The sequence below is a fragment of the Triturus cristatus genome, chromosome 5_2 (assembly GCF_964204655.1).
Source record: "Triturus cristatus chromosome 5_2, aTriCri1.1, whole genome shotgun sequence".
Classification (NCBI taxonomy): domain Eukaryota; kingdom Metazoa; phylum Chordata; class Amphibia; order Caudata; family Salamandridae; genus Triturus; species Triturus cristatus.
In genome coordinates, this window is record NC_140588.1 from 756,411,227 (window position 1) to 756,438,337 (window position 27,111).

A 27,111-nucleotide genomic window follows, 5' to 3' on the forward strand; every position below is an offset into this window, starting at 1 on the left:
CATCGCCATATGGCCTGCGGAACTTCAGGCTCCTCCAACAACATCAAGAGAAGTCAGAAACCTTGGGGTAGCCAAGGATTCAGAACTATTCTTGACAACACATGGTAACAACATCACAAAGAGTGCTTTCTATACAATGAGAACACTGTGTAGCATCTTCCCATATCTAGTCTGCCAACAGAAAATACAAGCGACCCTCTCACTCAACAGCTTACACCTTGTGGAACCCGCATTCACCATACACAAATGCAACTCACCCAAAATGCTGCCAAAACCCTTCTTTTACGCCTTCACCCAAGAGAAAGTATGACTCCAGTCTTGAAATCACTCCACTGAACAGCTACAGGTAGAAGGGCTAGGTTCCAGGCACTCTGCATTGTCCACAGAGCCTACCAACGAAAAAAGACTGCTATACCCACAAGTTAAATTCAAGGAATATAAAACAAGCATTTTCAATGCAATAGATCTTGCATTTTTTAGGGTTAGTGCTATTGGTGTTGTAAATGACAATGTGTTTTACACATGTGTTTTGGTTTGGAGTGTAGTGGATGTATGAACAGAGACTCAGCTGCAGCACTGTCCAGAGGACTGAGAATGAGGAATTACCGATGGGACCAGAGAAGCAGCTTCAGCACTGTCCAGGGGACTAAGAATGAGGAATTACCACTGGGTCCAGATACGCAGCTGCGGCACTGTCCAGATGGCTAAGAACGAGGAATTAGCACTGGGAATAGAGGTAAGGCTTCATCACTACCTAGAGGATTTAGAATGGAGGAGTTACAACGGGACCAGAGAAGCAGCTGCAGCACTGTCTAGGGGACTAAGAATGGGGAGTTACCACTGGGAACAAAAACACAGCTATAGCACTGCCTGGAGGACTTAGAATGAGGGAAGTTACTGACAGGACCAGAGAAGCAGCTAGCAGCACTGTCTAGAGGACTTAGAAAGGAATTATAAATGAGACCAGATAAGCAGGTAGCTGCACTGTTTAGAGGACTTAAAATGTGGAAATTACAGACGGGACCTGAGAAGCAGCTGCAGCACTGTTTAGAGGAGACAGAATGAGGAATTACCACTGGGAACAGTGAAGCAGCTAGCAGCACTGCCTAGACGACTTATAATGAGGAGGTACCGATGGGACTAGACTAGCGGGTGCAGCACTGCTTAGAGGACTGAGAATGAGGAATTACCACTGACAACAGAGATGTAGCTGAAGCACTGCCTAGCAGATGTAGGATGAGTAATTACTGATAAGACTAGAGAAGCAGCTAGCAGCACTGTGTAGAGGACATATGTTGCGGGGTAGGAGAATAAGCAAGGAGACTAGATGGGGTTAGAGTAGGTTTTATTGGTCTTAATACACGCTTCCGGTAAGTTAACAGTCTGTAGTATGGTAGAGGCGGTTCTGTGGCCTTCTCTGGTGAGACACAGTCCCTCGTCGAGGTCCGCCCCCTCCCTTTCCACTCCAGCGCGATGCCATGAGGTATTTTGGATGCGCGGTGGTACAGCGTGTAAAGAAATGAATAAAGGAGCTCGGTATGAGTGTGGTGCACAATAACTGATACGTGATGAGGAAGGGGAAGTGAGGAGTCATACGGTGCACGTCACTTCTAATTAAGTGAGGACTGGTGCTCAGGGTAGGGATACTGGGAAACCGGGGATCCGACAACCAAGTATGAGGTCTTCCCCTTTTACCCACCCAGCCCGTAATACGCTCGCATACCTGCGAGAGCCACGCTCCTCCGGGAGCGTGGCCGGGCAACACACGGGAACGTTGGCCTCCTGGCTCCTGGGGATTCTGCGAGCGCTCCGCCACTGTATCTCCTCCGGTTTCCTTCTGCTTCGGACTGCTCTCTATGCTCCCGGCTGCTCCGACTCCTCCGGTGTTCAGACACAACGCTATCTGCCTTCTTCCTGGATTTGAAGTCCAAGCCCCTTCTTCGTCATCACTTGCGGCGTGGTTTAGGGAGAAGTCTCCCCAGTTAAAGAAACAGTGTCCTTTTCCTTCCTCTTCGTAGAGTGGCTGTATATCTGGGTCAGTCCAGTCATACTGCTGCCGAGAAAAGAGAGGTGAAATGGAGTTGGTCACATAACCCCAGTCATCAAGTGAGTCCGCCCTGCTCTCGCTCCGACCCCCCTTGTCACATACTACCCCCCTCTGGATTATCCCGATTGGGGAGAAGGAATCTAGAGAGGTAATCCGCACTGCCATTCTCTGCACCTTTTCGATGCTTCACAGTGAATGAGAACGGTTGAAAGGAGAGAAACCAACGAAGGACCCTTGAGTTTAAAGCAATGTTATAACTCATCCACTGAAGGGGGGCGTGGTCCGTGTACAGGGTGAATGGGTGGCCCTCGAGACAATATCTCAATTTATCCACAGCCCATTTTATTGCCAGGCATTCCTTCTCAATAGTAGGGAATTTTAGTTCTCGGGGAAAGTTTTCTGCTAATGTAGAGGATGGGATGGTCTACACCCTCAGGGGAAAGTTGTGATAGAACGGCCCCTATACCATAGTCCGATGCATCAGTGTCATGTATGAAGGGTCGGGAGAAATCCGGGGAATACAACACTGGACTGGTGGTTATAACCCTCTTCAATGAGTTGAATGCCTTCCACATTGAGGGTGTGGGATGGAGAAGGGCCTGGGTTTTCACATCTTGTTTGAGGGTGTCTGTCAGGGGAGCAGCTACCTCTGAAAACTGGGGGATAAAACGGCGATAGTATCCTATCAGCCCTAGGAAGGTTCTCATTTCTCTCTTGTTGCTGGGAAAAGGGGTCTCAGCTATAGCCCTGATTTTTTCAATTTGGGGTTCAATCACTCCGTGTCCTAACACGTATCCTAGGTACTTTACTTTTCGATAACCTACCCTAGACCTCTTGGAGTTTATATGCAACCCTGCCTGTTGTAGTGCTCCTAAGATGGTTTGCAGATGACACAGATGTGTCTCCCAACTGGGGCTGTATATCACCATGTCATCTAAGTAAGCAGATGTGAACGACTGATGTTCTCTAAGCACCATGTTCATGAGGCTTTGGAAAGTTGCAGGGGCCCCATGTAGGCCGAAGGGAAGGACGTTTAACTCAAACAATCCGTCTAGGGTGGCGAAAGCGGTCTTCTTTCGATCTTCTTCACGTAAGAGTACCTACCAATACCCTTTGGTCAGGTCCAAGGTGGTAATGTATTTAGCCTCCCCTAGTTTCTCTATGAGTTCGTCAATCCTCGGGATGGGGTAGGCATCAAAAGAGGAGATGTCATTCAGAGCTCGGACGTCCATACAAAACCTTGTGCTTCCATCCGGTTTTGGCACCATCATGATCAATCAATCAATCAAGACATTTGTAAAGCGCGCTACATACTCGTGAGGGTCTCAAGGCGCTGGGGGAAGGGTGGGGCTGCTACTGTTCGAAGAGCCAGGTCTTGAGAAGTCTTCTGAAGGCAATCAGGTCCTGCGTCTGTCGTAGATCGGTGGGGAGAGTGTTCCAGGTCTTGGCGGCGAGGTGGGAGAAGGATCTGTCGCCGGTGGTGGATTTCCGGATGCGCGGGACTGTGGCGAGGGCGAGGTTGGCAGAGCGGAGGCTGCGGGTGGGAGTGTAGAAGTTGAGTCGGTCGTTGAGGTATTCTGGTCCGGCGTTGTGTAGGGCTTTGTGCGCGTGGATGAGAAGTTTGAAGGTGATCCTCTTATTGACGGGGAGCCAGTGCAGGTCTCTCAGGTGGGGTGTGATGTGGCTGCGTCGGGGATGTCGAGGATCAGTCGTGCTGAGGCGTTCTGGATGCGTTGCAGCCGTCTCACGAGCTTGGTTGTTGTTCCTGCGTAGAGGGCGTTCCCGTAGTCCAGTCTGCTGGTGACGAGGGCCTGGGTGACAGTTCTTCTCGTGTCTGAGGGGATCCATTTGTAGATCCTGCGGAGCATTCGGAGGGTGTTGAAGCAGGATGCGGAGACCGCGTTGACTTGCTTGGCCATGGAGAGGGAGGAGTCGAGGATGACCCCCAGATTGCGTGCGTGGTCGCTGGGTTCTGGGGCTGTTCCCAGCGATGTTGGCCACCAGGAGTCGTCCCAGGCTGAGGGGGTGCAGCCGAGGATGAGGACTTCCGTCTTGTCAGAGTTCAGCTTCAGTCTGCTGTGCTTCATCCATTCTGCGACGGCCATCATTCCTTTGTGTAGGTTGGCTTTGGCGGAGTGGGGGTCTTCGGTGAGGGATATGATCAGCTGGGTGTCGTGGACGTAGGAGATGATGTTGAGGCAGTGTTGTCGTGCGACGTGGGCGAGTGGTGCCATGTAGATATTGAACAGCGTCGGGCTGAGGGAAGATCCCTGAGGGACGCCGCAGATGATCTCGGTGGTCTTGGAGTGGAAGGGTGGGAGTCGGACGCTCTGGGTTCTGCCGGAGAGGAAAGATGTGGTCCATGCCAGGGCCTTCTCTCGGATACCGGCGTCATGGAGGCGTGCTGTTAGGGTGCAGTGGCAGACCGTGTCGAAGGCTGCTGACAGGTCCAAGAGGATGAGGGCGTCTGTTTCTCCTTTGTCCATGAGGATTCGGATGTCGTCGGTGGCAGCGATGAGGGCCGTCTCGGTGCTGTGGTTGCTGCGGAAGCCGGACTGGGATGGGTCCAGGATGTCGTTGTCTTCAAGGTAGCGGGTGAGGACCACTCACTCCTCGATGGTCTTATGACGCCTAGCTGTAACATCTCCCGTACTTCTTTTTGGACGGCTGCCCTCTTGGCCGCTGGAATTCGGTAGGGACGTTGTTTAATGGTTTTCCCATAGGGTGTCTCGATTCTATGTTCGATCAGAGTAGTTTTTCCGGGTTTGAATGAAAACAGGGAGGCGAATGGTGATAGGGTTTTACGTAGGCCTTCTTTCTCTGGTTCTCTTAGGTCTTCATTGATAACCAGTTGTTCGATGGTAGAGGAAGAGTGGTTGTGCGCTGGTTGGGTGAGATGTGCAGGTTTTGGTGGAGGACTCAACCACTTTTTCAACAGGTTTATGTGGTAAATTTGGGACTTTCGCACAGTTACTTGGACCTTGTAACTGGCCTTCCCAATAGTCCTGATGACCTTATAGGGTCCCATCCATTTGGCCTGGAACTTCTTGGGGGATGAGGGTAATAATACCAGCACCCAATCATTGACTTCTAGTCTTCTCCACTTCTTTCCTTTGTCATAGCACATCTTCTGTTTTTCTTGACTCCTTTCCAGGTTCGAATAGGCTAAATCTCTCAACTTTCCTAATTTCGTTTTTAGGGCCTGCGTGTATCCCAGCATTCCGCGTTACTCCTCAACCTCCTTCTTCTCCCAGGCCTCCTTGGTCATCTCTAAGAGAGATCTAGGTTGTCGTCCATATAGCATCTCAAATGATGAGCAACCAAGGCTATTCTGTGTCTGCCCCCTTATGACGTACAATGCTAGGGGTAACAACTGACCCCAATCCCTACCGTTTACTGAAAGCATCTTCTTCAATGTGGTTTTGACGGTCCCATTGTATCTCTCGACGAGGCTGTCGGTTTGTGGGTGGTAGACAGAGGTTCTAATCTGCCTAAGATCTAATAACCCACAAACCTCCTTCATCAGCCTCGATACAAATGGGGTGCCCAGATCCGTCAGGATCTCTTTGGGTAACCCTACTCGGGAGAACAATTCTATAAACTTCTCAGAGATCAGACGCATGGTTGGGGCTCTCAATGGGAACGCTTCTGGGAATCGTGTGGCATAGTCTACTATTACGAGCACATATTGATTCCCTCGTTTTGTCTTGGGTAGGGGTCCTATCAGGTCCATCCCCACTCTTTCGAATGGGGTCCCTATTATTGGAAGGGGCTGTAAGGGTACTGCTGGGGGGCGGTGAGTGTTCCTTTTCTGGCAAATGTCGCATGCCTGACAATGGGTTTTTATATCTTCATATATTCCTGGCCAAAACAAATGCCGTAATACGTTCTGAATGGTCTTTTCACTCCCAATATGTCCCGCCGTTAAGTTGGAGTGGGAGAAAAACATGATCTGTTCCCTAAAGGTTATTGGGACTAACAGCTGGTGTAGTTTCTCCCTACTACCCTGGCGGTATAATAAACCATCTTTGATAAGAAACCGGGGAAAAACAGGGGTTTGACAGTCCTGGGTTCGATGTGCCTGTTCCCACGCGTTACATAATGAGGCGTCATTGATTGGGCAAACTTAAAACTCTTGTCAAATGTTCAAGGTTCAGGAGTTTTTAGGGCTGGAGCTGGGGTGTTTACTCTCTGTCTTAGGGGTTCTTTGGTAACCTGCCCCTGTAAGGTGTGTAGGAACAGATGTAGAAACCTGGGGTTATCTGTTCCTATAATAAGCTCCTCTGGCAAAGTGTCCAACACTCCCACCCGTATGACGTAAGTCCTACCATCAGAAAGGTCCAGGGATATGGTTGCTACCGGGTAAGGCTTGACATCTCCATGAACACACCTGATGTGGACCATGGTGTCGGGGACCACCTGTCTGGGTCTTATAAATATCCCATGTATAACAGATTGCCTGCAATCCGAGTCTAGGAGGGTTTTTACTTCTCTCCCATTCACCCGTACACTTACGTGAAACGCGCTCCCCATCTCAGCGGTGTGAAGAATTGACTTGGGGACGTATCCCACCTCCATGGGCTCTTCAGTTGGTTTCCTTTGGGGGCACACCCTTGCGATGTGCCCTCAGTCCCCACATTCAAAGCATTCGAGTCCCTTAAACGAGAGCATCTCTGGTCTGCTGGGCCGTGGCTTGGTTGATTCTATGTTCAAGCGAGGCCTCTTCTCGTATTTTATTGCCAGTGGCCGACTTGGCTTTTCAGGCTCCCACCCATATGTCTTTGGTTGGGCTCTGGAGTAGGTAGAAGCAATATCAGTGGCTTGTTCCGTAGTCAGATGCGAGTGCTGGCGTAGCCATTTTTGTGAATTGAAAGGTAGTGCATCTAAGTACTGTTCGAGATAAATTTTGTCCATTATCTCTTCTTTAGTACTAGTAGTCGGGGTGAGCCACTTGTCGGCCGCCATCTTCAGACGGAAATACAGGGTTTTCGGAATCTCTCCTGGCGTGCCCTTCTCCTTTCTGAACCACACGCGGTATGCCTCCGCATCGAGTCCTAGGTGGTCCAGTATCACAGTTTTTATGTCTGCATAGGGAGTGTTTCCTGCTGCGTTGGCCACCTGATAGGTGGCTTGAGCTTCTCCGGTCAATAGGGGGGGCTAGAAAAAACGGCCACTTCTCTACAGGCCACCCACAGGCCCGTGCGGCTCGTTCACAATTTAGGAAAAAGGCGTCAGGGTCTTCCCCTGACACGTATTTTTGTAGGGAGACCCCAGAGGGCCCGGGAGTTTGATTACGTTGTTCACGAGGTGCTGGGAGGGGCTGGTCGCTCATCATCTTATGTAGCCCCTCTATCTGCGTAGATATGTTGTTTTTAAATGTGTCTCTGTCAGCCTGGGCTGATGTCAGTTGTTGTTCTACTGCCCATCCGAGCTGCACCTGGCCCTTCACCAGGTGTTGTATTAGGGCTTCCATCGTGGGTTTACAGATGGATGTCAGAGTGCCTGCTTTCTCCATCACTTGTTGCGGGGTAGGAGACTAAGCAGGAAGACTAGATGGGGTTAGAGTAGGTTTTATTGGTCTTAATACACGCTTCTGGTAAGTTAACAGTCTGTAGTATGGTAGAGGCGGTTCTGTGGCCTTCTCTGGTGAGACACGGTCCCTCGGCGAGGTCCGCCCCCTTCGTTTCCACTCCAGCACGATGCCGTCAGGTATTTTGGATGCGCGGTGGTACAGCGTGTAAAGAAAAGAATAAAGGAGCTTGGTATGAGTGTGGTGCACAATAACTGATACGTGATGAGGAAAGGGAAGTGAGGAGTCACACGGTGCACGTCACTTCTAATTAAGTGAGGACTGGTGCTCAGGGTAGGGATACTGGGAAACCGAGGACCCCGACAACTAAGTATGAGGTCTTCCCCTTTTACCCACCCAGCCTGTACCTGCGAGAGCCACGCTCCTCCGGGAGCGTGGCTGGGCGACACACGGGAACATTGGCCTCCTGGCTCCTGGGGATTCTGCGAGCGCTCCGCCACTGCCTCTCCTCCGGTTTCCTTCCGCTTCAGACTGCTCTCTATGCTCCCGGCTGCTCCGACTCCTCCGGTGTTCAGACCCAACGCTATCTGCCTTCTTCCTGGATTTGAAGGCCAAGCCTCCTCTTTGTCATCACTTGGGGCGTGGTTTAGGGGGAAGTCTCCCCAGTTAAAGAAACAGTGTCCTTTTCCCTCCTCTTCGTAGAGTGGCTGTATATCCGGGTCAGTCCAGTCACCCTGCTGCTGAGAAAAGAGTTGAAATGGAGTTGGTCACATAACCCCAGTCATCAAGCGAGTCTGCCCAGCTCTCGCTCTGACCCCCCTTTTCACAACATAGAATTAGGAATTACCACTGGGACCAGATAAGCAGCTGCAGCACTGCCTAGAGGACTAAGAATGACGAATTACACACCAAAGGCCCTAGACAACCTTTTTACAAATCCATCTTACCTTGCTGCTTTCCCAAAGTTGCCAAGAAAGTAAACAACCCTATGTGAAGCTAGGCCCGATTATTAATAATGCTTCTGCTGAAGGAGCTTCCAAATGGGCTGGGATGCAATTCTTGCTGAAAATAGAGATGACCTGTCCTGATTGATACAGCAAGCACATACCATGCATCTACACAAAACGCATGAGGCAAAGTAAGTGCAGCATACTGTCAATGTAGACTGCATGTTCTGAGCCACTCCTGAGCTTTTCTAATGCAAAGATGGCCTTTGAACTTTATCAGAAGAATACAAATGGAAATATGATCCAGACATAAATTATCTTCAGATATGCAGCAATCAATTACTGAGTTTCCCCAGTGAAATAGAGACACTTTTTCTGAATTCCTGGCTAGCATTGAGGTTTGAGAAAACAAATTATTAAAATAAGATTAAATACAACAAAGTATCATGTTTAAGGAACAGTATTTTCACATTTCATTGACAATCCATGTCTAACTTAAGGCACTTTCCAGTTTTCAAGAGGACAGCTTTCACAAAAATAAATGTAAATGCCAATGCCAGTTAAAAAAAAAACTAAGTCATAACTGTAGGAGAGCCGGTCTTAGCACATACGTGCCTAAAACCACGGCAGAACAGTAAGGTATATGCTGCAGATAAAGTAAATTACTGGTCAAAATTAAAGGCCTGTTTCAGTACTATACAGAATGAACTATAAATATTATCTGGGATTTTCCGACTTCATTTTGGAGGTATAACACAATGCGTGGCAAGCATTATTGCGAATACACTTAGCATCCTATAACCTGGGTTATTAAAGTATGCACAAAACGACAGAAGTGGTAACACTAAAGCCTACACAGGAGCCAACGCTTTTACTTTGAAAATAATTTGAACACGAAGCAGCTTTAAGACGGGGGCATGGCCCCGAAGGTGCGATGGCGGACGTGCTGAGCTGAGGCTCCTACCTCGGGCGTGAATCTCGCCAGTCACACCACCCCTAACCGATACAAAACGAGCCTGCAGCTGTGGGAATACCACGGGAATCCGACGATGGGTTCCCCGTTGTGAGACTATTGTGATTTATCAGCGAAAGCAAGCCCTGAACGACACCGGCCCGAGCGGCAAGATGGCGGCCGCCAGAGCCAGGAGCTGATGCCTGGCCTAGCGAGCGTGGCGATCAATATTTTGGCCCTTCGGCCACGCTCGAGTTGAGCAGCGACAGCATAGATATTGTACCGGAATCGCTGACAGCCCGTGAAAGTGCGGCGAATCAGGAGGTGGACACAAGTCGACGCGGACCCCTCGCTCTGTCTCCTCCCACCACACCGGGCTTCAACAAGTGTGGATGAAGATTGCGATGCTGCAGGAAACCCACTTAAAAGCGGGAGAGCTAGATAAACTGTCCAGGCGATGGCGCGGACATTCTGCGCCACAACATACTCTGCCTGTGCACGAGGGACCCTTATTTGGATCCGAAGGGGGGTTCCATACCAAGAACTTTCCAGAACAATTGATACAGAGGGCCGTTACGCTCTTTCACAGGGGCTCCTGGATGGTCAACCGATAGTCCTAGGAAGCATCTATGCACAAAACATGGACCAGAGTAAATTCTGGGACGCACTTTTACACCCAATAAGCCTATACAACCAAGCACCATGGATCCTAGGAGGGGATTACAACTGCGTACAAAATACGTTCTTCGACACAGCCTATCCCCCTCATCAGGGCCTCCCCAATAATAGCACAGGCCAAACGCTTTGTAGCATGGAAAACGGCTTTATTAATTTAACTCGATACCACACATCTTAAGGTACACCTGGATAGCTTCTTTTGCTCCTCCCCCATACTACCCAATATACATGAATCGGAATATCTAGGAAGGGTACTGTCTGACCATGACGCCCATACGATCACCCTGACTTGGCGACCGCCCAGACCACCTGTCCCCACCTGGCAGATACACAAAGAATGACTGGACGATCCAGTATTCAAGCAAGACCAAGCAGCGCACATTAGGAATTATTTTCGCCAGAACACGGTCACTGCCAACAACCGCACAATGGAATGGAATGCATTCAAAGTTGTAATTAGAGGCACATGCATACAGCACATTACAGGGGTGCGTAAAACCCTAGAGCGTACCATAATCGCAAAGGAACACACGCTGGCCATGTTAACCCAAGCAGCAGATAACAACGAGACCACGCCGACCGAAGTAGCGGAGGCTAAAACCACTTATGAAGAGGCACTAGCAGACCTCCATAGGTATAATTTCAAAGGGCATGCAGCTCGGGTACACAGGGAGGGAGACTGAGCAGGTATGCTACTGGCGTGGCTAGTGAAACAGGACACAACCCTCCCACCGATCACAGCCTACGGAACACAACGGGCACCCTGGTCCATTCATAGGCCTCCATCATAGAAGTCTTCCTGCAACACTATACATAGCTATATGCAGCCCCGACCTAATAGACTCAGAGCCACTCTACAGATTCCTGGACACGCATCTCATACCTCGCATAGCACAACACTACAAACAAGCCCTAGCCACGTGTAAGGCTCCTGAGCTAGATGGCCTTCTGCTAGAATTTTTACGGTCCTTTGCTGCGCAATTGGTCCCCCAGCTGGTGAAACTATTCAAGCGGCCCTAGATAGGGGAGAGCTACCGCAAACCATGAGTGAGTCGGTTATAGTCTCCTTCCTCAAACCGGACAGGGACCTCCATCACATTGAATCACATCGGCCTATAGCCGTTACCAGCAGACTACAAAATATATGGGAAAATATTGGCAGACAGATATTCCACAATCCTGCCGGCTCTGGTTCATCCGGACGAGTGTGGTTTGTGCTGGGGAGAAACACGTCCTACAATATAAGATGCCTGTTTAATGTCCAGGATTAGGTCCGAGGCCGCTTCCCCCTTGCGGCATGCCTGGCCCCGGTACTGGAAAAAGCCTTTGATATCCTATTTTGGCCCTATCATTTAGCGAATGGCCGTGGGCCCCCGCTTGCTTGCATACACTAACCTTACATACTCCAAGCCTACCTCCAGGGTGAAACTTGGACACCATGTGTCACAATCATTTCCAATACGTAGAGGCACATGCCAGGGCTGCCCGCTCTCCCCCTTGCTTTTTGCAATGGCGATGGAGCCACTCGCCATCCACCTCCACAGGGAGGGGGAGAGTTGGAGAATCCCAATCGCAGAAACAATCCATGTGGTATCATTATATCCAGACGATGTGCTTATCTATATCCGTGATATCACTTCGGATCTCACTCCAATTTTTAACACATTACGAGACTTTGAGGCGGTAGCGAACCTAAGGGTAAATTTGGCCAAATCCACAATATATTCACTCTCAGACAGCCTCCTCTGCCCCCCGAAAATACAAATGGGTGGCATTGACATATCATGGAGCAACCAGGCAGTACGATACCTTGGAATAAGACTGCACCACACGCCGCAAGACATGTATAAAGGAAACCACCGCAGGGCACTAGTCGGGATTCGATCCGCCATGAACTTTTGGAAGGACCTTCCCCTGGCTCCCAATGGGAAAATCACAGTGGCCAAGAGGATATTGGTCCCGCAAATTATTATTTAATTTCTCCGGGTGGTCCTCCTACCCCCTGTCCCTTCTTTCGCGACTGGATACCTTCCTCTGTACCCTTATCTGGGGATCATGACGTAGGGGTATTGCTCTCGCCTAAACTGCAGTTACCTCTGGACCGGGGAGGGCTGGGTGTCCCCCTCCTTTGAGGCATACTTCCTAGCTGCCCAATTACAATAGGTGTCACGATGGACAGAGGTCCGTGCATTGGGGGAAACCCACACAAACACAGGACCTATTTCAATCCCAACCATACACCGCAGGTTATTACCGGGAGTTGAACCAATAGGGGAGTGCCCACTCCAGGTGTTGGTGGCATGGACATGTTTGAAACGGATGCACAAGATGAAACGGGAGGCCCCCATTTACTCCCCCATCCAACCATTGGTAGAATTCCCCAGAGGTCGCGCTTACTACACGGAGCGAGCATTACGTGTGTGGACTGAGCACTCGGTCACGGCAGCGGGCTCCCTTTTTGTAAACGGGCAGTCGGAAAACATTTGTGGAACTTGCTACTGACTTGGACCTCTCAAGAGGACAGTTCCTTCTACATCGACAGCTACTAGGAAACTGCCGTCTAGTATGGCACACAATAGATACAGAGCTGCCCACGCACCCTGTTCTGCACGCAATCTTACAGATGGGCCCTGGGCGACACTTGGTGACATGGCTATATAAGGCACTGAGAGCACTGAACACCATCACCCTCACTCCACTTCGTGAGAAATGGGAAGCAGAAATCCAGAGACCACTCCACAAAAAAGGATGGGAGAGGGCACTCGAGTTCCCCAAAAAAGTGTCCCGCAACTACCGCTTCAAAAATATACAATTTCACATACTACACCATGCTTACCTGACCTCCGAAAAGCTCCAACACTACTACCTAAATACGTCCTTCACTTGCCCTAGATGCCCAGAACCCAATGCGTCCTTTTTCCATATGTTTTGGGACTGCCCACTGTTCCAAACCTATTGGTCCACCATACATTCCACCCTTCAGGCAGTAACGGGACTCACAGACATCCATACATGGGGAGCCTGCGCGCTAGGCATAGCCAAGCACAGAAACATTAAGAGGTAAAAATGCGCTTCGCATCCCTGCCAATCCTATTAGCCAAAAGAAGTATAACAATGCACTGGAGAGCGCCAGGGAGGCCACCGTTAACACCCTGGAGAGGGGTGGTGGGCAAGTTTGGGGCGGCAGAGGAGGAGGCGTTACAAGCAGAAGAAAAGTAAGGTATTCGTAAGCATCACATAGCCATGCAATAGGCGCTATTACTTCACTCCTTTAAGCAGGAAGCAACAGACGAGTCACAGGCGCAAGATACACCGGCCCCTACGGCAGAGTCCCGTCAGGAGACAGTCTAGCGCGACCCCCCCCTTTAAAGTCAACAGGCAGCAGGGTGCAGCCCCAAGCCGAGCACGTACAGCAACCAGCACACTTCGGTTAGACCTTCCTAACTCACAACAAGCTTCATATAGCTCAAAGATCAAAATGGTCAAATCAGCCTACCGACCCCCCGTCATAATGCGACATTTCATATACAGTGAACCCCAGTTACTGCTCCTTTTTTTGAAGAGTTACGTTCCTTATTAAAAACACAATGAGTGGTGTACGCCAACAGAAGCAACGCAGAATCAACACAGGACCACGGTACATCAAGCAGACAATGCCTCGTGCTCTCACATGGCGAGTAAGCACGTCCCTCCTAAACAGCTAGGATAACTAGTTAAATATGATCTTTGCCGTTACTGACAGCTGGCACAATTGTATACCAGGTGACATGATGTAAATATGTACTGTGACTACTTTATGGTTATGAACGATATATGTATACTGAAATAACGAAATGCCAATAAAAATGATTTAAAAAAAAAAAAAGCTGCTTTAAGAACCAGCAGTGCTTTTGAGGGTAATGTGCTATCAAAAAAAATCAGGGCCTTCTCTCTTGGCTCCCCCTCATTAATCCCTTTACCTGATCTTGCAAATGTCAGCTTCCATGCCTAACAGGCACACAAAAAAAGAAAATAAATATGGCATGCCATTCTGTGCACTCCGAGCACACAAGGAAGGTGATGACAATAGCATTTCTGCTCTGCTGTTCACACACAAATAATTGCAGATGGTAGGGGACTGAAAGAGGGGAGGCTTTCTGGGTTAAATCAAGAAACACACAGTACATATTTGTGTCCACTAGCTGCCAAATGAATAATGTGAGCGACATTTTTTTGCCGAAATAAATGTAAATATATTTTAATGTTGCAGCACTACGAAGATAACTCACAGTGAAGGACTGTCAGCCCCACTTGTACGGACCTTAAGTAATCATCAGGCATCGAGAGGCGAGAGCCTGGCAAAAAAAGCCACAGTCGCCCTACCCTGTCCTGCTGCCAGCCACTTTCTGAGCCAGAGAAGAGATGAAGAGGGCTGGCCGTGGGATCTACCAAGGCAGAAAGGAGGAGGGGGAAAGGTTCCACTAAAATGCTGCTTTCCTTTGATAAAAGGTACAAGTTCTTTGTTTTTTAATTGCACACTTATTATCTTCCTCCACATATAGGTTTGGTACAGTCTAGGTACAGTCTAGTTACAGCCACACATTCCAGGGCAGCTCCAAACAGCAACTGGTTGGGAGTGAACATGTTCTTTTAGAGGAATAAAACGCACACATTTCCTGCTGGTGATATGTCGAATTGTGCTTTTAAACTGCTTCACATTACCCTGCTGAGAAATAAAAGGCCTGTTTTCCAGCGTACTCAAAATCGAAAGGCAGGGAGAGCAGCTGTGCGACCTGAGAGCCTACCCATGCCTGTATACAGAAAGGCAGAGCTCAGAGCACTGACAAGATCATAAAATACAAGTAGCTATGGCGCTGGGCAGGCACCCAAGAAGAAAATATTCCCCAAAGAGCATATATACAAGCCTTAGTCCTTGCTGCCTGGGAGGAATGAAAGAGAATAAGGAGGCACAAAGAGGCAGGACTGGCCACTAGCAAGCAAGGATTTTTAAAGGACACTAAACCAAACTAATAGAAAGCAGGGGTATGGCTTTAAGCCAACAAGAGAAGTTACAACAGGTCTCGAATGCTCAACCTAAAAAATAGGACTCTCAGCTCCAGACGTGCACCACTTTTCATGATACCAACTTACCATAAGAAATCTGTAGGAGGCACTGCTTTCTCACTATTACCCGCGAAGTTCTGGCACTCACTACCAATCAGCATTCGAAGAATCCAGGAGCATCTGCACTTCAGAAGACGGGGCTATTTCCAAGATAACTACATCAACCCACCATTGGCAATGATTCACTGAAATGCCAGGGGTAGTGTAATGAAGTCCAGACACTGGCTTAAGTGATAATGTAAGAGAGGTTTTATTAATCAACCCCATCCATCGTAGACCTGAGCCAACTGACTCAAATAGAACCCCACACGCTCCATGCTGGAACATGGAACCAAGCAACATCACACTTCTTCCTCTCTACAATTTGAAATATAATTACAGAAAAGATGACATATACATTTCCAAGTACATATGAAGTACAAATATGTAAAGTACCCAAACCTTTCCTCCCAAATAATACAATAAATTAACTCCTTACAAAATCTTTGAGATAAACTGGAATCTTGCAAGATCTGACGCTTTTGCGTATGGGTTCCAAAAATTCCTTTTCCGAAGAAGATCCACTTCAACTTTCTCCTCCACCTGCATCACCAGATCTTGACTTAACATGAACTACACAGCTATGATTCCAGATGCGACCATCATTTGTTTTCACACCACATTTGAACAACTTCACCACAGTCTTTTCATCCGTGAACTTAGACCAGTTTAGATAGCCTACCGGCGCTTTAATTTTAATTCTGTCTCCCACTTTAAATTCAACTGACTCAGCCGATTTATGAGAGTCAACATAAATCTTCCTTTTCCTTTGCAGAGCCAATTCTTTATTTCTCCACTGACCAATTTCATTATTCTTAAGTCCTTTATCCATAATCATCCAACCAGGACAGATGATGGTATTGGCAGATCTTCCTTTGAATAACTCAAAAGGGGTCTTCCCTGTTGAGGAGTAAGGTGTGAACCTGTAAGCTGTAATCCTATTTTGCAACTCATCCCTCCAATTCAAACTGTTGACTCTTGCCAGTTATATACTTTCCTTCAAGGTTTTGTTGGCACTGTTGCACTCGGGATGATAAGGAGAGGTCTTCTTATGTTTAATTCCACACTTTGCTAAATATTCCTCCATTTCACAAGAACAAAATTGAGGACCATTGTTCGATAACAAAGAACCAGGAAATCTTTCTCGCTTGAAAATTGCATCTAGAAACTTAATTACAGACTGAGTAGTGATGTCACGCACTGAACTCACTTCAATCCAACTTGAGTATAGATCTAGTACAACTATCCAATACGGAGTTTGATGTTCACCATGAAGAGGTCCAACAATATCAATGGCTATTTCATCCCAAGGACACATGGGTAATCTCCTACAAACCATGGGAGATTGTCTGGGCTTAAGAATCTTGTCGCTCAAGGAACAGGGGATACAGTCACGCACAACTCGTTCCACCATGAGATCCAGGCCACCAAAAATCTTGTCTAATTCGTTCTTTTATTTTACAAATACCCATGTGTCCTTCATGAGCCAGTTTAACAATGTTGTGTCTCAGACTCATGGGGGGAACCAACCTTGTACCTCTGTCAAGAATGTCATTAATAATGGCTAACTCATCACACCCCAACGGACAAGATTTCTCAAGCCTGTTCCCTTTATCTTTCAAAATCATATCCACCACCCTCAACATTTCATTGTCCTTCTTTATCACATCCTTCCATTCATGTTCTTTAATGACACCTAAAGTGATTTCACACACTTTCACATCAAACTCGTCCACCAGATCATCATCTCGGTTTTCATTTTCACATTCCACACTGTCTACCAAACGAGAGAGACAATCTGCCGAAACATTAGTTGCTCTTGGAATATACTACATACAAAATCAAATTCCTGAAGTGAAATCACCCATCTCCTGATCCTAGAGGAAACTGCATCCAAACCCTTTTTCTCGAAAATCTCTTTAAGAGGTTTGTGATAAGACCTGACAATACATTTTGTACCTCACACAAATTTCTTAAATGTATTCAATGTCCAGAAAATGGCAAGCGCCTCTTTCTCGATGACTGAGTAGGTAACCGCAGCACATCTTAGACATCTTGAGGCACATGCGACCAAACACTCTTGAGTATCCCTCTTCTGGATCAGCAAGGCTTCTAGCCCTTTCTTACTTGCATCTGTTACAATGTATGTCAAATCCCCTGGTTTGAAAGCTTGTAAACTCGGGGCAGTTTTGAGATCCAGCTTGACCTTCGCAAATTCTCTTTTGCACACTTCATCCCACACAAACTCAGTTTTTTTGCACATTAAACTTCTTCGATGGCTAGTTTTATTCACAATTTTTTTTATAAACTTGCTTTAAAAATCAGCTATACCCAGAAATGATGCCGGCTCTTCCTTCGAACACGGTTCCTCAAGATTTGCAATGTGATCTACCAACTCTTTTTTTGGTTTGACACCACTCCCAGATATATGGTGACCAAGATACTACTTCTGTCACTCCAAATCTACATTTGTCAAAATGTAGAGTCAAACCAGCTTTGATCAGTCTTTCTAACACCTTCTCTACTCTCCAATCATGTTCCTCAATGCTCTTACCATAAATCAAAAGATCGTCCTAATAACACCTAACACCCTTAATTCCCTTGGCCACATCACTCATAAACCTCTGAAACACGGAGGCCGCTGAATCTAATCCGAAAAGCATCCTTAAAAACTTAAATGCTCCCATAGGGGTAATGAAAGCAGTAAGCTCCTGTGAACTCTTATCTAGGGGAACCTCTTGATATGCTTAAGCTAAGTCTAGAGTACTGAAATAACAAGCACCATCCAATGTTGACACCATCTCATCTATATTTGGTAGCGGAAATTTGTCTACCACAACTTCTTTATTGAGCGCACGTAAATTCACACATAGACGAATCTCATTGTTACTCTTTCTAGTCACAACTATGGGAGCCAACCACTCTGTCGCTTCCACTGGCTCAATCACAAAAAAAAATCAAGTAATCTGTCAATTTCTTTTTGTACAGACTCTTGTACACTCAGTGGAATCCTCCTGACTTTTGCTGCAACGGGCTTTGCACCTAGCTTCAGTTTAATCCTGTGACTGTAGCCCTTTAAACATCCCAAATAACTCTTGAATAATTCACCAAACTTATTCACATACTTGTTCCCAACATTCTCTATAGATTGTACCTGTACAGGGGAATTACCATAGGGATGTAGAATAATGCCATGCCGTGCTTTGTGTGTCCAACTCAGTAAGTTATCACCCTTCTCTGTCACATAGATATTAGCATCAGTAAATCTTTCATTGCACTCCACACAAGTCTGAAAGTAACCCAACATTCTTATAGGAGTTCCCCCATAACCTGTTGGTCTTACATGAGTTTTGAGTAATTTCACTTTGCTTTTGAAATTCCTCTAAAAGACATCTTTAGATATAAACGTAAGATGAGAGCAAGAGTCGAACTTCATTTTTATCTTTACATCTCCTATCTTTACCCATTCAGAAGGATGTTCCAAACCACACACCTCATTAACCTAACAACTTACTTCTTTCACTTTGTTTCTGCCATCTCTTTTGTTCCGAAAACGACAGTTCCTTGAAAAGTGTCCCCTTTTCCCACAATAGTTAAAAACTACACTGAGAGCAGGACAAAAACTGGCATTAGCTTTGTAACCAACCTTTCCGCAGTGATAACAAGTTCCTTGAAATAACAAGTTTCTTTTCTCTTCCTCCCCACTCTTCTGATTATCTGTGTCAGACTTATGTACGGCATGACACACAACCTCTTCTACTTTTTCTGGACTAAGAGTAGATTTCCCAACTTTGCTCAATTCACGCATACATTTTAACATGTGTTCAACTCGTTTCGCAATTACCATAACTTCATTTAAAGAAGATTCATCTTTTAACCAGAGTTCCTCTCTTATTTTGTCACTACCACATTTCAATACAAACTGGTCACGTACTCTCTCTTCCACTAGCTCCCCAAATTTGCAACTTGAGGCTAAATTCCTGAGAGCAGTCACAAACTCCTCAACTGTTTCTTCCTTCCCTTGCTCTCTTAAACCAAAATATTAACGCTCCATTATGGTACTAACTTTTGTCACAAAATGCAGGTCTAATTGCTTAATACATACTTCATATTCATTTAACCCTCTTTGACTTGCAGGACTTAATGGGGGCAAAATTCTCTAACACCTCTTGCCCCTCACCACCTACGCAAAAGAGTAATAGTGCCTGTTTCCTCTTTGCACTCAAATTTGTTCCACAAACTCTTGTATAACTTTCAAATATGTTTTTCCACTTCTGCCACTTCACCGGTGGGCCCATAGGATTTGTCATGAAAAAAGGGGGTGCAGTTACATTTTGCATTTTTCTAAAATCTTATTTTTAAATTTTAAATAATTTTTTTAGAATTTTATCCAAGTCGCAACTCACTTAATTTCAATACATGCATACAATACACTTTTTTTAAAATGAGATGTTAAACCTGTAGATGATAGGGATCGACAAGTCACAAATTAATGAAAATTAACTTTAAGGTGTGCTTGTCACCATGGTGGCAAGCTTAATACTGACCATCTTCTTAACATTTGAACCTAAAAAAGATGCTGTTAATTTTCCACCTATTCCATGAATTTCCACAAAGAAAATGATATTTCCTTTAAAATTTTCCTTAAAAATGGCCGCCGCCGACCCACGCAAAAATTTCAGTTAATTTTTTTATGGAGTTTGGGCTTGCTTTCTTTTCCCTTTGTTTCCTGCCTTAAGATGGCCACCGCCGTCACCACGCACACATTCCAGTTGTTTTCAGCCGAAGATGGGGCTTGTTTTGCTGATGACGCTCACGCGTAGCACTTGGCCTTTTTTTTACATCCAATTGAGCACAGTACTCACAACTTCAAAGATGACGTCGGCAGAGATGAAACGCAGACACGCTCTGCATTCCAGTAGCCACTGCCTCTCCACCGCTTGCCTTTCCGTTGCTCCTCTTTCACCCAATCTTCCTTTACTCTGCACCGGATAACGCACGCAATGATCCGCCTCGCAGAGTAAGCAGATTTCACTTCTCTGCGCCGCCGCTACACTTAATTTCACTTTTCTCCTTCTCTGCAGCAAACAAGGTCCTTTTTTTTTTTTTTTGCAGATTTTATTTTGCGCGAACTCGACCCGAAGGTATTGGAACACTTTACATGAGCACCGGTTACGTTAAACATTCAGGCACAGGGAGATTAAGTGATTTGCCAAGAATCACAGGATGTGGACGCAAACCCTGGTTTCCAGAACCAAAGTCGGCAGTCTAGCCGACGGACCACATCCTCTACCCACATCCTCTTCCTTCCTGTCTCCCAATGTTGGGGTCGATAACCCTTTAGTTTGCACGCGATCGTCGCCAGTGTAATACATTCCAGACACTGGTTTAAGTTATAATGTAAGTTGTAAGTGAGGTTTTATTAATCAACCCCATCCATAGTAGACCTGAGCCAACTGACTCACATAGAACCCCACATGCTCCACACTCCATGTGGGAACATGGAACCAAGCCACATCACAGGTAGGAAAGGTGACATCATTCAAATGGTTAGCCACTTATGACATGACATTACTTTTTGACCCTGATTATGTTAGGGAGGGTGTTGGAACCAACAAACCTTAGGTTTCACACATGTTATAGTTAGGTGGATATTTCACTCGTAAAAAACCAATGAAATTCCCCCGTTATAGTTACTTCAGATAACTATAACTCGCGCGCCCGCAATCCTCTGCTCATGACGTCACATATTACATCACTCATGACATGGTCAGTGGCATCACTCTTAACATCACTGATGACATCATCCTTGTGATAGAGTGGCGGTCGCGTGAGTTATAGTTATCTGAAGTAACTATAACGGGGGAATTTCATTGGTTTTTTACGAGTGAAATATCCCCCTAACTATAACATGTGTGAAACCTATGGTTTTTTAAGTGAATTTGCAAGGTTTTTTAAATGCTAATTTCTAACTACAACGTGTGTGAAACCTATGGTTTTTTCAGTGAATTTGTATGGTTTTTTAAATGCTAAGTTATGTATGTATTTTTTTTTTTAATGGTTTTTCACCGTGTGCGCACCCCCGCGATTTAAAAAAAAAAAAAGAAAATTAAATGTTTTTTTCTGCCTTCGGGGTCCTTCAGGGACCCCCTGACAAAGGCTAGGGGGTCAGGAACTCTCTACCCTGCCCCCTTTTCACGTTCGCCACCTTCCTTTTCCACTCTCGCACCGAAAACAAACAAAATGGCGGCCGACACTTCCTGATTTCGACCGATTCGAATGTTGACTGACATGTAACAACCAATCAGAATTACGCTCGCGCACGTTAGGGTGCGCGGCTATAGATATGTATGTGCTTTTATATGCAATTTTCTCTGGAAATACTGAACAGATTGACTCCATATATGCAAAAGGCACTTCCCTGACCTGAGGACTACCTCTCTGCCAAATTTCAAGTAATTCTGTTCAGCCGTTTGGGCTGTACCTTCGACTAAAGGTCCTATGGGAAAATGCATGGGGAAAACACGTTTTGGGACCCCCCTTTTTTCTCCGCCCCCGCTTGACGAATCCCCCCGAGACTTTCAGGGTAGGAGCTGAGCGGAGCGCCCCATTAGTTTTGAAAATTTCGCGAAGATTCGTCAACCGGCGCCAAAGTTATTCAAAATAGAATTTTGAGATTTCCTATGGAAACACGGTCCTAACTATAACTAATACGGTTCCAGAATGCTTTTAAGGGCACCCTTCCAAGGTGCAAATCTTTCTTACTCAAGTTTAATTACACTTTATGGTTCGAACCCAAACCTTTCCAGATGCTAAGTCACGCAGAGCATTTTTAATTTCTTATTTAAGTGGAGATGCGGCCTCTTGGGCAATTCCCTTTGTTAACAATGGACTCGGTCAAAAAATGAGTTAAAAAAACAAATCTTTGATTGGCGAACTAGATCTAAATCGGCTGATCATGAAATGCTGGAACTAAAGCGATGAATTAAAGGCTTAATTACTTATCTCATCCATTTTTATCCTTTAGTTGCTGAAACCAAGTAGCCAGAGGCAAAGATGGCAAGAATGTACTACCAAGGCTTAAAAGATGAAATGAAGGACTTGTTAGCGCAAATTTACCTCAGCCACGTACCTGTATGGACCTCATTAATCTCACCTTAAGACTAGACCACCGTATCGCTAAAAGGCAAGAGGAATGCAAACAATTTGATAAACCAATTCTAAAATCCCAGGTGAAAGTAAATTAGTCTGGAGACAATGCTGAATCCATGAAAATAGGGACTGTCCAGGATTCACTGTCCAAGGAGAGCACGACACAAGGTGAAAAAATGGGTTATGCAAGTACTGTGGAAATAAAGGGCATTTCATTAGGAATGTCTAACCAAACCAGAATTCACCAAACTCAAATCAGCTGCAAACTAAGAGTCCCATCGAGCAATTAGGAGTCTTCTTTAGGACCTGACCTCCTTTCTCCTGACAAATCGGTAGCCAATACCATACAAACTGCAGTACCTCATTTGATTCTCAAAGCCAAAATTAAACTTTCAAATCAAGAGTTAGTCGTGGTAGAAGCAATAATTGAGGCAGACACAACAGGTAACTCCATAGATGACGAACATTTGGATCAGCTGGGGATAGAAACCCAACATAACAAAAAAAACGGAGGCAGTGAGGGGTGTTGATGGAACTATGTTAACTTCAAGTCCATCATTCGGCAAACAGACCTTGTAACGCTTTGGTGTATCAAAGCAATCTTTTGTCCAAATGAAACTATACAGTTTGATGTTATTGACTCTCCTCAATTCCAGTTGATCCTTGGAATGTCGTGGCTCACACTGCACAATCCTGCAATTAACTGGGAACAGTGGCATATAGCATTTAACTCATCCTTTTGCAAGGACATTGGTAACCGTAGGGAAGATGGTGTCCGTCATTTAGATCATACGGCTGCCGAAAAGGAATTTACATTGCCATCACAATACCAAGCGTTTGCTGATGTGTTCAGTGAGTCAAAAGCCACAACCTGCTCACCCCCCACCCCATGACCACAGGGACGTGTGCTTAGAGGAGGCGGGTGATGTCAAACCCATCTGGTGCCCATCTTGCCCTAAACATCAATGGCCACGCCCACCTGCCAACCAGTCCCAGTCAGGGACCCTGTGGGAAGCGGCCTTCACTGTGGCCTCAATGGTGGTGGCATTGCAGCTACTTTATCTCTTTGAAAACTACCAAGCTCGTCCCTGTTCACTCAAAGAGGACAAACATCGACTAAACAGTTCTGCTCAACTCAAAATGACAGTCTTCTAAAATTGAGTAGGTCAAGATGGCTGCCATAGCAGAACTCTTGCAAGACTACGCAAACTTTTGGTGGCCATCTTGGATCAGTCTCTACTTAAGAACACTGTGATGAGCAATACCTATCTGTTATTGCGAAGCAACAGTCAGAGGAGTCTGCAGCAGAGACAGAGCAACCAAAGGAGTTTATTGCTAGGGAGGAAGGAGAAGTGTGTGTACCGGCGCTAGGACAAAAGCATCAGGATGGTGGGGTTGTAGAGCACAGAGATCTGGTAGGACGGTTCATTTTATTTAACAACTGTATCTTTTGACAGTGTGTAGCGCAGTGGGGACTTCCATTGAGGAACTCAAGGACAACGTGAATACCACTGCGAATCTTGAGGCTGGTGCTAAAGAAACCAACCTACACTACTAACAGAAGTGTGAGAATTCTATCACTATTTCTGAAAGATATACTGCATGGACCGGATTACTTACCATTGTATTATGCTGATACTGCAATAATTATTTGGGCCCCAGTGTGATGTAACACTGGGGCCCAAATAATGGGGATACTTGTGATACGTAGTGTGAATTAACAGACTCCGAATCAGAAAAAGAGAATTGATTCCACTTTATTCTTGACATATGCTTGGCATTTATTGCCAACAACCTTAAACAAGGAGTATTGTTTATTTCGTGTGCATAAAGCTCAAATGATAAGGCATTGTCCATGGCATTAGAAAACTATTAAACTATATATATTATTTAACACTGTTTTCCTAATTCCCTTCCCCTCATCTAGCCATTCTGATACTGTATGGAATTTCTAATCTGAGTCAAAGCTGCTGGAAGGTGGACTTCTGGGAGGTACTGGGCCCGAGGATCCTGTGTCCTGATATCACCTCTCTGTGCCTACCTCCTCTCTGAGAAACTTTGGACTGTTCAAACTGCGTTACAAAAGGAAAGTTACATTCTGAAGGGGTTCTTGGCCCAGTTGTTCAGGATCCACAGTAGGTCAGGCCCCGGGACATCAGGAGTAAAAAATGTCTCAACCCCCAAGGGTGGGACCAGTAGCTCCCACTTGACCCATGGCCCTCTGACATGGGTTCTGACACCACATCTTTCTCCTTGAACATGCAGATGGTTGGCTGGGGCTACAGGGACAAACACATATGATTTAATTGCAAGAGGGGCAATCATCTGCTCATTAACTGAGGAAGAGCTTGAACTGACGGAAGTGCAGCCACAACAGTTCTTCATTGTAAAACGAGATGCATACCTAGTTTACAAGAGGCTGCACACATAATGGGCAGAATTTAGGAACATGGAATGTGGATCATGATAGTTGGAAGAAAGATAAACAATAAATATACTGGGTGTTTCAAGTGCAGAGTGCAAATTTAAAGAACATGAGCTGTGAGCATGAGTATTGCTGCTCAGAGATCACTAATAACACTATAGCTTTGTTGAGGCAAGAATCTGCTCTTTAGAATAAGGCTTACTTAAAAATGTACTTGGCCAGCTGAAGCCACAATTTCTATGTCTGGAGATCGAAAACAACTCTAGTGGAGTAGAGAGTCCTTGCTGTTAACACAATAATCCGGAGGTGGAGGGTAAATATACCTTGTGTTAGCTATCAAGGTAAATGCCTAAGGGAAGCTAAATTAGCAAAGTTGGCAATTGAGCTACTTAATTTAAGTGTCCATGAGAGAATGTCATTGAGAGCTGTGAGACACAATATGTACTACAAGAAAGGTGGTGGATGTTAGGCAATATGTTCTGGGCAAAGAGGCATTTGGTAGGGGTCAGGAAATGTAAACAACAGTTCTCAAGAAAATGTTTTATTAATAGGCAACTGACATTATAAAGAAAGAATAGTCACATTTATAACATGGCAAGTTTGATGTCATGGGATGATATCCAAATTACTAGTGAACATCTTTCCCTGAACAAACTTAGGCCTAACTCTGGTTTATTACGCTGTGCGCTTTTCTCCAGAAAATTGACATTAGGTATTTAAGCAGCATCAAATCCATACTATATCAGGAAACAAAACAGCAAACATTCAAGACCCTTTTTAGTAAAATAGAGAAAACATATAATTAAATGACAAATATTGTATAAGACAATCCGATGACAAACAGGATGGTAAAAGACAATGTTACTCAATGTGCATTTAAAAAAGTGAGCACTGGGGCCCAGTCTTACACCAAAGAGAGAACAGGAAAAAGTTACCTACAACCTCATCTGCCTTACACAGGTCTGGAGATTAGTGGCAGTCAGTAACCTTCCATGAACATGAACTCTCATGCATACAAACCAGGTGGCTTCTTGCTGTATACTCTTAAAGCTCCCAGAGAGCTCGAGAGGCCTCTTGGGTCCATGCCACAGTTTAACAGTGGGACACCTGCTCAAAAACTCACTTCAGCCATGGCTCCACCACCTCAGTCAGCAATGCAAGGCAGACTCAGCCACTCACTCCAACCAAGATCCCAGTACATTTCAAAATTGGGAGGGAGACACACTACTAACTCTATCCAGATATCCAGCACAGTTCAGTGCAGCCCATTCCAAACTGGTCAGGTAGTCCTTGCAAAAAGAGAGAGCCCTACTACAACCTTTTCAGTCCCGGAGTCTACAGGAGGACAGCTTTTCTAATCCTTGGAAACACTTCCTGAGCTTGGAAACAAAGGGGGGCAGATCTACGCCTGGGTGTTGGTACAGCAGACCAACAGCTCTTCTCTTAGTCTTTCTAAGTCAAACTAAGATCCAGCAATCGTGTGGTGGTAAGCTTTTTTGTCATGCTCACTATCTATTAATTGGTGACAGCTCCTGATCATAACAGCATTCCCACTGTCCGGATACATAAACATTTAGTAGATTCTGTTTGCTGTAGGGCAAAATAGTGTGGAGAACCTTGACCTAGGGCCTCTAAGATGGCAAGACAACTGCCCAAGATCCAGCGCTGCTAAACCCCATAATAGGTCTGCTTTACTGAAACGAGGATCAGCTACTGTCATACCTTTCCCCACAGGTTCTGAAAACAGGTTACAACAAGCCTAAACCAAGAGGAGATGGCTGGGAGAGATCAAAAGCCCTTCTCACGCTACAGACCTGTTTTGTATACACGTCAAAAGGCAGGCCCAATGCTCTCTCTGGGCAGAGAAATATTTCACACTTCTTTTGAATTTTAATTGCTGCCAGTGGAAAGAAAGGAAGCCAGCAATTTAGAATTAACTGTTGCTGTAACACTCTGGCAATCTTGAAACATTTGTGAAATCCAGGGACGCCAAACAGGAAGGCGAATCTCTCTACATACTGGATGAAAGTATACAATGATTTACATTACTGAACCATGACAGTGATAAAGAGTGCATTACATGATCCATATGAAAACCACAAGTAATCAAGGGCAGTTAGGAAAACTAATGTGTATATGGTTTGATTACCAATTGTTATTTAAATTATTTCAATTTCTCATCTCTTCATATTGCACAATCGCCACTTAGGTTCACAATTAAGTGGGACATGGGGTACT

At 45.8% G+C, this 27,111-nt stretch overlaps 1 protein-coding gene across 3 annotated transcripts in view; it reads right to left on the reverse strand.

Moving 5' to 3' along the window:
* LRCH2 (leucine rich repeats and calponin homology domain containing 2) overlaps positions 1 to 27,111 on the reverse strand; it is a 1,103,616-nt gene that overhangs the window by 820,315 nt on the left and 256,190 nt on the right. The gene's annotated exons all lie outside the window — the stretch shown is intronic.